The 10,893-nt window shown below is 41.9% G+C and overlaps 1 protein-coding gene across 1 annotated transcript in view; it reads left to right on the forward strand.

Moving 5' to 3' along the window:
• The window catches only part of LOC117024650 (mucin-3B), a 29,707-nt gene that overhangs the window by 3,495 nt on the left and 15,319 nt on the right, over positions 1 to 10,893 (forward strand). The gene's annotated exons all lie outside the window — the stretch shown is intronic.

The following is a 10,893-nucleotide window of genomic DNA, read 5'->3' on the forward strand; positions in this document are numbered from 1 at the left end:
CAGAGCTGGGAGTCTGAGGCATGCAAGAGGCTTTTCCCCCTCCCCCACGCCTTCCTGTGACCCCTTCTAACGGTTGGCCTAAAATTTGTACTTGATCCAATTTACATCATTTCACAGGATTCCTCCTGGGACTTATCCATCCATCCTGTTTGTACCTTTTCTCTCTTTTGTTAGTTTTGAATATATTACACCATTTTTAGTTTGTCTTTGGATAGTCTAATTTTATTTTCACAATTCTGTTACATATTTCACCAGTTTACAGTATTTCCCACGCAGTTCATCAGACATCCTTCTGCTTATTCTCACCCCCTTTCTGGCAGGGGGTAGGGTGGAGTGGGGTTTCATATCCTGTGCTCCGGATGGATTAGTTATATAGACATCGGTACCTTTCTCAGATTGATTTCTGTCCATGAGCTGTCATGGTTCTGAAAGGAGTGAAATGCACCAAGAATGCATTTTGCCCAATGTTACATTTATCTGCCCTGGTGTCAGAACCCTGAAATAACTCAGGATCTTGGAGTATGACTCGGCCCCTGACGGTCCCCAGTGTGCAGACCCCCTGCCTGCTCAGATCCTGGCTCCAGCCAGCCCCGCTGCTGGTTGTGGTTTAAATGCATCAGATCTTGGTTGACGTCTTGGGAAGCTAGGTTGCACTAGGTACTATCGAGGTTGGACACTTAGGGAGCTCCTGCAAAAAATGTCCCCAGCTGCTCCTGCAGCTGTCAGCCTGCCAATCAGAGTATCCCAAAGCAGAGATTCTTTGGATGAACGTAGCCATGGTTCCAGGGACGCCAAGCATCGGACACAGGAGAGGTGTAGAGGCAGGGTGGGATTGTCTGGGATCCCCTGTCTTGCCTGGGGACAGTCAGGCTGGCTTCAAAGTTGGCCACATGGCCAACAGTCCTGTGGACAGCTGGAGCCCCAGGTGAATGTTCACAACATTGGGACAGCAGGTACTTAGGACCAGGTGAGGGGCTGTGTCAGCAGGGCTTGGGCCATTGACACGTGGGAGCTGTGCAGGCAGATGGATTAGCTTGAAGCACCTGGGGCTCTGGATCTAGAGAAGGACCTCCCTCCTTTAGTTCAGTTGTTCCCCACTCGCCTCCTGGGCATCCATAAGAATGTCTGTAGTACAGGTGAATGTGATACCCAGAAATGAGAGCTAAAGGATTTCAGAAGAGTTGGGAGAAGTTATTTCCTGGCTGGGGATTTCTTTTTTAAGTTACATTTTATTTATTTGAACAGTTACCAATTCATAAAATTCAAAAGGTATAAAGAGAAAAGTCTCCTTCTTACCCCTGTCCCAGACACCCATTTCCTGTCCTTAGAAGCAATGGTAACTGTTGGTCAAGTATTGCATTTATTAGCACTAGATATCTTGCCTCTAACCCAGGTGTTTACATAAATTGTAGCATCTTATACACACTCTTCTTTTGCACCTTGACTGTGTTCTGAACTCAACTGTATCTTAGGGTTAGTTACAGATTGGTATGTAGACTTCTTCATTCATCTTTATTTTCTTCCTTTTTAATGAAAAGCTAACACAATTGGATTCACACCCTACTAAAGGGTATTTAAATTGCTTTCAGTTACTTGCTATTACAGACTTTGTACATAAATCATTTTGTAATGTTGCCGGTTTATCCTGGGATAAATTCCTTAACTTGAATTGCTCCAGCAAGATATGAAAGTTACTGGTGGCCTATAGTCTTGCCAATGCATCCTGTTATAATTTTTTTTTTAAATCATGGCTCATTTAAGAGTTGAATGGTATTTCAGTATAGTTTTAATTTATATTTCTCTTATTATGAGTGAGTTTAAGCATCTTTTCATTTATTTAAGGGTCGCTATTTTTCTGTTTTCCAATGTACTAAGTCTTCTGTTATCTTTATTAATTTTTCTTTCTGCTTTTCTTAAGCTTATCGTATTGTTTTATAACATATGAAGTGACATAATTAATTCACTTATTTTTATTATTTACTGACATAAATTCTTATTTATTGCTATGATTTTCCTCTGAATGTTGCTTTAGCTGTATCCCATAGGACTTACGTGTATCCTTTTCATTATTTCTATTTTCTAGGTTTTCTATAAATTTGGCTCTTTGTCTCAAGAGTCTTTAAAAAAGGGTTTTAAATTTCTAGGTGGTAGTTTTCTTAATGGGTTCATTATTAATTTTTAGGTTATTGCATTATGGTCAAAGAATGTGGTCTGCTCTACCATATTTCATTGAATCTAAGATGCTATAATTTTAAGATGCGTCAGCTTTTTATTTCTAAACATTTTAGTTTTTTAACTTTTTATTTTGAAATAGTTTTAGGTTTACAGAAATGTTGCAAATAGCATGAAGAGTTCCTGTATATGTCCTTCACCCAGCTTCTCTAAGGATTAACATTTTACATCGTCATGATATAATGATAAAAACTAGAAAATTAACAATGATACAATACTATGAAAAAATCTACAGACCTTATTCAGCTTTTGCCAGTTGTTTTATTCATGTCCTATTTCGGGTCCAGGAGCCAACACAGGAACATTCCACTTCGTTGTTATGTCTCCTTAATCTCCTCCAATTTACACAGTTCCTCAGTCTTTCTTGGTCTTGCATGATTGACACATTTGAAGACCACTAGCCAATTATTTTATGGAATTGTCCCTCAATTTGGGTTTGTCTGATATTTCCTTATGATTAAATTCAGGTCATTCACTTTCAGCCAGAATTCTGCAGAAGTAATGTGCGCTTTACAGTACCTCATATAAGGAGGTCCGGGGTGTTACTGTGACTTATTTACGTGTTTACGGGAGTTTCTGCCACATTTCTCAATTATAAAGTTAACAATGTTTCCCTTTGTAACTAGTAAGTATATTATTATTATTATTATTATTATTATTATTATTTTAATTGGGGAAGGAGAACAGGACTTGGGGAACAGTGTGTACTTCGAGGATTTTTTCCAAATCAAGTTGTTGTCCTTTCAATTGTAGTTGTGGAGGGTGCCGTTCAGCTTCAAGTTGTTGTCCTTTCAGTCTTAGTTGTGGAGGGCGCAGCTCAGCTCCAGATTCAGTTGCCGTTGCTAGTTGCAGGGTCACAGCCCACTATCCCTTGCGGGAGTCGAGGAATCCAACTGTCAACCTTGTGGTTGAGAGCCCGCTGGCTCATGTGGGAATCCAACCGGCAGCCTTCGGCGTAGCACAGAGCTCCAACCACCTGAGCCACCAGGCCAGCCCCCATAACATTATTTTAAATAACAGGAAGGAGGGAGGGAGGGGAGGGAGGGAGGGAGGAAGGGAGGAAAGAAGGGAGGAAGGAAGGGAGGAAGGAAAAGTGTTGCCTGGCTGGCCCGGTGGCTCAGGCGATTGGAGTTCCATGCTCCTAGTGCCGAACGCTGCCGGTTCGATTCCCACATGGGCCAGTGGGCTCTCAACCACAAGGTTGCCGGTTCAACTCCTGGAATCTCGCAAGGGATGGTGGGCTCCACCGCCTGCAGCTAAGATTGAACACGGCACCTTGAGCTGAGCTGCCGCTGAGCTCCCAGATGGCTCAGTTGGTTGGAGCGCATCCTCTTAACCACTGGTTCGACTCCCGCAAGGGATGGTGGGCTGCTCCCCCCTGCAACTAACAACGGCAACTGGACCTGGAGCTGAGCTGCGCCCTCCACAACTAAGACTGAAAGGACAACAACTTGACTTGGGGAAAAAAAAAGTCCTGGAAGTACACACTGTTCCCCAATAAAGTCCTGTTCCCCTTCCCCAATAAAATCTTAAAAAAAAAAAGTGCTGCCAACGACAAATGTAAGGCACAGTCAATTGTAAGATGGATACTCATTTTAGAGAGATCAACATGTGAAAAAATACCACCTCAGAACTAATGAAGTACTATATTCTTCTTCTTTTGGAGATGTGTTTTCTGTTTTGGTCTAATGCATGGTAAAATTTGTGGATGTTCCATTGGCACCTGCAAAAGAGATGTTTTCAGGATATAGAATTAATTATAGATCTATTAGATTTGCCTTACTATGTTATTTAGGCTTTTTATATTCTATTAAACCATTTCTATATTCATTTTTTTGGCCCTTTTGATTTATCATGGACTGAGAAAGAGAAAGTTTTCTGTTACTTGTCTATTATATTTTTCCCTCTTTCTTTTGCCTCCCCCATCCACTTCTGATTCAAGCCGTTTTCAGCTTAGTTGTGTAGGACACAGCTCCCTGGCCCATGCTGCTATTATGAGCCTTGCGCTCCCCCCGGCTGAGGCAGTCAGTAGCCAGTTGTTGGTGGGCCCCTCACAGCAGCTCATGGCAGCTCTCGCCTAGCCGGCCGCTTAGGATGGCTGCCAATCACAGCGGCACACGGTTGCCCACGGCAGCACACAGCAGCCCACGGCAGCACACAGCAGCCTGCAGCAGTTCACTCCAACCTCCGACTGTTCACCGCAGCCCAGCTCCTCACAATCTTAGCTGTAGAGGGCACAGCTCATGGACCATGTGGGAATCGAACCAGTGACCTCGGCATTAGGAGCACAGCGCTCCAACCACCTGAGCCACCGGGCTGGCCCTGAATTTTCTAATTATACAACAATTTCAGCGGTAAAAATTGGGACATTTAACTTTTTTCTATTGTTTATGTCAAATATTTGTTTTTATTTTTCGCCTTATTACATTAGCTAAAACTCCCAAAGCAATGTTGAAATAATGCCAATAGTGAGCACCCTTGTCTTGTGTTTTATTTCAAAAAATAGCTTGAGTATTTAATTATTTAGAATACATTATGGAACTGTCTATTCCTTTACATTATTTTTTTGAGAAATATGCAATAAAAAGTGTGGAAAGCACACACACATGATTAAAGAATAATAATAAAAGAACATCCTTGTACCCACTACCCAGCTGAAGAAATTGAACATCACATGTTTAGAAACCCCCTGGATGCTTCTCACCAATTGCATTCTTTTCTGATAACTTTTATGATAACTGCTACCCTGAATTTTACATTAATAAGTACTTTGATTTTCTTTATAGCATCACTACACATATATGGAATCTTAATCAAACTAGATTAGCCTTTAAAAGTTCATATAAATGGAGTTGTACTGTATCTATTCCCTTGTGAATTGACTCTTATCCTCAATATTACTCTATTTCTTGATTTTAAGATGTGAAAGGTCACATTTTCCCATCTCCCACCAGTACCAAAATTCTCTTCATTACAGTCTTATTTCTTCTACAAAGTGTCCAGAAATGACAACAGTTGTTACCATCTCTGCTTCTCATATCATATATTGATGCAGGACCCAGTGTTGAAGGTACCTCCTTCCCATTGTTAGTAATCACTTCCAATACTTCCATGAGCATGTTACCAAATATCCTCCGTTCTGGGGAATGCCCCCAACATAACTGCAGTGTCCAGTTTCTCCAGTATAGGAGTTTCTCCTCCTTCACTGTGGGTAGTTCTCCAACATCTTTGACTACTGGGGTTGAGATTGAGCCCACCAATATCCTATCTGATCATCCTAATTCTACCATCGGAGGGACCATCTCTATTAGCTTTGTCTGACAAGCTAATACAAAGAGTCACCAGAGGTTTGAGCCGGTCTGCCAATGTCATTGATGGATCTTGATGATCGTAAACCATAACCACTGCCAGGATCCCCGCTCTGGTAGGTTGTATTATTGTTCAACATATTTGCTTTCCCTCCCTGCAGTGAATTGTACCTTCCCGCCCCAGTGATATCAGGCTTGGCGTCAGACCTATGATGCCTCACCCTGATGAAGAATTTTACATCCCTGTCTTGTCAAACACAAACATATGGCTTGCTTTGGACAACAAAATGTGGGTGGAAGGGATGCATGTCATCTCTGGAAAGAAACTTTAAGAGCCAGCTTGTGGTTTTCTGCACCTGTGATTTCCCACTGCCACAATACTGGCAATGTCCCAGAGAGTGGCTGCTCCATAAGCCTGGGTCCCCAAATGAAGACGACATAGAGGACAGCACAGACTTTGAGATGGGCAAGTAGTATGAGTGAGAAATAAATCTGTTACAAGCCACTGAACCTTAGGATTGTTTGTTATCTCAGCATAATCTGACATCTCCTGACTGGTACACCAACCGTCACTGGCTTCCACTTGCCCCGAAGCCAAGTACAAGCTTTTCATCTGCCATCATGTGAATTGATGCCCCCCGTCCCACCCACCATGACTTCAGAGATAACTCTGGTCAGCACCTTGGCTCCCACTTCACATCATCAATGACAACTGCAACCACAATTCAGATCATGACATAGTGGACTAATATTCCCAACCATCCCTGACTCATTCCTGTGGAAAGAAGGATTGACCTGTTCCTGGCCTTATTTCCAACACTTTGTCCCTAGTCCTTGACATTTGGGGGATGGTCCAGCCTGTACTTTCCTGAATTCACATCTTCCCCCTGTGACAATAGTGGGACCTTGGAGAGAGCCCAGTGCCCCTCACTGTTCTCACATGGATCACACTGTAATGTCGCCTTGCTTGTGGAGAGAGGTGTTGGGAAGGGGCCCAATGGTGGGTGTCACTGATGATTGGGCCAACTTCACCATCCTCCGCCCCCAGTCTTCCCACCTCTGCCCCTGCCTCCACACCAGCAGTTCTCTTCTTTTGTCCATCTCAAACTTTAGCTGGGACCATATTCATTTCTGGAGCCACCTCTGGATCTTACGTGTATGTAGGCTTCTCATCAGCCTACAGAAACGCAAAGCTGGATCTCAAAATGAGGGTGAGCATTCTTGGACAGCAGCAAGTATGTTGACCAGCAGTCTTATGTTGACCACCTCCTCCCTGAGCTGGGTGCTGGCTTCCCTGGCTCTGGAAGCAAAGTGGCCACTGTCCCAGCTCACAGTGCAAAGGTATAACCTTCCTCTCCCCCTTATGGGCAGGCATTAAAATGATGGTAATACCTGCCACTAAATGACAATTAAGTGCCATGGGAAATATTAATAGTAAGCACCATTACATTTCAGGAGTGGGAGAAGTCACTTCCTGATTATACATGTCTACCTAGTGGGAGGAAAGAAAGGAGCAAAGCAGTAAATGATGGGTAGGATTTTCATAGGCAGAGAGACAGAGAAAGGGATAAGTGGAGGGCATTCCTGGTAGAGGAAAGAGCTCAGGCAAAGGCCCAAAGGTAGGAAAGCCTGAGGCAAAGAGGCCTGTTGGCTGGAACAGAAGGAAGTTTGGGCTGCAGAGGGAGATGAAATTGAAAGGGTGGATGGGAAGGTATCAGGAAGCTTGAAGTTGGATCAGGGTCCATCTCCCCAGGAGTCTTGTATCCCTTACAACAAGGGTCAATTCATGTCTGTGTCCCTAGCACAGTAATTGGAATTTTGTGCTTTGTTTCCAGCATCTTGGTCAGCCCTGGTGCTTGACCATATAGCCCCAGCCCCACAGAGACTCCTCTAAAAAACAACAATAAGACTTTTCAAAAACAAATAGTTTAATGTTTTACTGGTCAAATGTGTTAAGAAATCAAAGTGGAGGACTCCAAGAATGGCCCGGCGCCCTGTCAGCTCCCTCCCCTGAATTGCATGTGTGGTGTTGCTGTCTGGTCTGGGCTCTACCTCATCTGGATGCTTTATCTTTTCATTCCTTTGTCCACTTACCCAACTTGACCACACAAGATTATTGTAGCTTTGTAGTAAGTTTTGAAATCAGGAAGTGTGAGTCTTCCAGTTTTGTTCTTCATTTTCAAGATTGATTTAGCTATTCAGAATCCTTTGAGATTACATATGAATTTTAGCAAATTCTTGGATAGTACACCAATATTTTAAGCACTTTGAATATATCAGCCTACTATCTTCTAGCTTCCAAAGTTTCTGATGAGAAATCTGCTGATTATCTTATTGAGGATCTCTTGTAGGTGATATTTTGCTTCTCTCTTGCTGCTTTCAAGATTCTTTTGTCTTTGTCTTTTGAAAGTTTGATTATAATGTTTCTTGGTGTGGGTCTCTTTGAGTTCATCTTTGGAATTTGTTGAGCTTCTTGAATGTTTATGTTCATGTCTTTCATTAAATTTGGGAAGTTTTCAGTCAGTAGTTCTTCAAATATTCTCTCTGCCCCTTTCTCTCTCTCTTCTCCTTCTGGGACTCCCACAATGTGATCTTGGTTTGGTTGATGATATCCCACAGGTCCCTTAGATTCATTCATCTATCCTCACTCTTTTTTTATTTCTGAGACTCAATGATTTCCATGGTCCTATCTTCAAGTTTGTTGATTCTTTCCTTTGCCTGCTCAAGTTTGCCTTTGAATCCCTCTAGTGAATTTTTCATTTCCAGTATTTAACTTTGCAGCTCCAGAATTTCTTTTTGGTTTCTTTTTAGGTTTTCTATATCTTTATTGATATTTCCATTTTGTTCATGCATCATTTTTTTGACTCTCTCCCCATCTTCCTTTAGATGTTTTTAGCATTTAAGACAGTTGTTTTAAAGTCTTTGTCTAGTATATCTGCCATTAGGTCTTCTTCAGGGACAGTTTCTGTCGAATTATATTATTTTCCTTTGAATGAGCCACACTGTCATGTTTCTTTGTATGCCTTGTGATTTTTGTTGTTGTTGAACACTGAAAATTTGAATTTAATAGTGTAGTAACTCTGGAAGTTAGATTCTCTTCCTTCTCTAGGGTTTGCTGTTTTCTCTTATTGTTTATTAATTAGTCAATTAATTAATTAATTAATTATTGTAGGCTGCCTCTGTGCCAACGATCAGCAATGAGGTGTAAACAAAGGTCTTCCTAAGCCTTTTCCAAGGGACTTTAAATGATTGGGGGAGGTGCAACAACAATGGCTATCTACCTCTTTTCCTGTGCCTTGTGATCAGAAGCAGCAATCAGTGATTAGAGCACAGATCCAAGATATTCGGAATACATGGTCCTTTTTGCCTACCCTAATTCCCACAAGCAGTGGGCAAGCTGCTCCAGGAACATGTGCACAGCTGCCTGCCATGTGGCTAGGAATGTGGAATGGGTTAGCTGCTACTGTGCTAAAAGCTGAAATTGACCAAAATTAACTGTAGTTTACAGTCCAGGTCTTCTTCTGGAATTTGCAAGCCTTCAACAGAGTCTAGATTTCCAAAACAGTTACATCAGATGGATTATGCCAGTGCAGTTGTTGTCTGGCTGGAGAGATGGATTCCTGGTGTGTCCTACCCCACCATCTTCCTAGAGCCCTCCTCTAAATTATTTTTTAATTAGCTTCAAATACATAATACAGTCTCCAAGTTGTTAAAGATAAACAAAGCCAGACACTAAAGTGGTAAGGACAGATTTTAACTGGTAATGTACTATTGCAATAGGGAAAAGAGTCCAGTGTGAACTGAACTCCACTTTGATTTACACAGAGGTGACTGGACATTTTAAAGAGAGAGTGAGAGTGAGGAAATAGGGAGGGAGGCAAGTGGGGGCTCAGTAGAGTCAGGAAAGTGAAAAATTACAAAAATGGGGGTAGGGGTTGGTCCATGTGAAACTCATCCGGATTTGCTAAGTGATGCTTATCTAAGTCAGGCTCCTACCTTCCCCAGAGTCTGGGAGACAAGGGCCCTATCTTTAGGTGTTGGCTGGAATAGTCAGTTATTGTGGCAGCCTTGAGTTTTCTTAGGCAGGCACTTTAAGGAGTGCTAGAGTCATGCTAGGGATGTGGCCTTGAGCTGTTAGAAACTATGTTAGTATTTGTTCAAGTCTTTACAGATCAAGGCTGAAGCTTAGTTGAGAAGAGGGCTCAAAAGATCCTGGGTAGTGTTCAAGGAGAGAATCTTTGTCAAAATAAAAACTACAGATAGAAGTAAAGTTCTCTATCATTCCCAACCTCAGTTCGTTCATGTTTCTCTGAGCTAATCTTACCCGTTATTGAGGTAGGTGAACCTCTTTGCAAATTTTGAATGTGTGTGTATGTGTATGTATTCATAGAAAATACCATGTTTCCCCGAAAATAAGACCTAGCCGGACCATCAGCTCTAACACATCTTTTGGAGTAATAATTAATATACGACCCGGTATTATATTATAATATATTGTATTGTATTATATTATATTAAAGACCCGGTCTTATATTAATTTTTGCTCCAAAAGACACATTACAGCTGATGGTCTGGCTAGGTCTTATTTTCGGGGAAACACGGTATATATGTGTGTTTTAACAAAACTGTATCTGCTGGTTTCACTGAACAAGATTTCCTAAGAATCTTTCCATGATGGTGCCATTCTTTTTGATTCAAGCATGGTATTCTACACTGTGACTATTCTGTAGTCATGCTAGTTTCCTATTGAGGGCTATTCTGGTGGTTTCCAATTTTTATTGGAGTTGCAATAAACTGGGTGGCAATAAACATACTCGTGAATGCCTCCTTGAAGTGTTTCTTGAATAAAGAGATGGAATCATGGAATTACTAGGTCCTTGAGCGTGCATTTAAAATTTTAATAGATGCCACCAGATTGCCTTTTTAAAGCAGCCCAACACACTTACACTCCCACTAGCTGGATAAGAGTGTTTATTCTTCACATCTTTCCCAACACTGATTGGAATCAAACTTCCTAATAGTTGCTAATCTGCTGGGTCAAAACTAATCATTTTGTTTGATTGTTTCCACTGGCCATTTGTATTTCCTTTCCTCGGACCCAGACCAAATCCTCAGATGTTAAAATAACTTCTGATTGGATTCTGCATTGTTCCCATGGCTTTGGCTGTGGGTTCACAGCTCCGGAATCCTGCTAATGGCAGGATGGGGAGAGGGAAGAGCAAGTGGCAGAGTGAAGGATAATGAGGTTCCACCTCCCTTTTCTGCAGCTGAAACTGAAAGTGAGGCTGAGAGCCAGCCCCAGATGCCAGAGTCCAAGGTTATGTCCAAGTATATTCTTCATCTGGTTTTGCTA

This window comes from Rhinolophus ferrumequinum, chromosome 7, assembly GCF_004115265.2.
Source record: "Rhinolophus ferrumequinum isolate MPI-CBG mRhiFer1 chromosome 7, mRhiFer1_v1.p, whole genome shotgun sequence".
NCBI lineage: Eukaryota > Metazoa > Chordata > Mammalia > Chiroptera > Rhinolophidae > Rhinolophus > Rhinolophus ferrumequinum.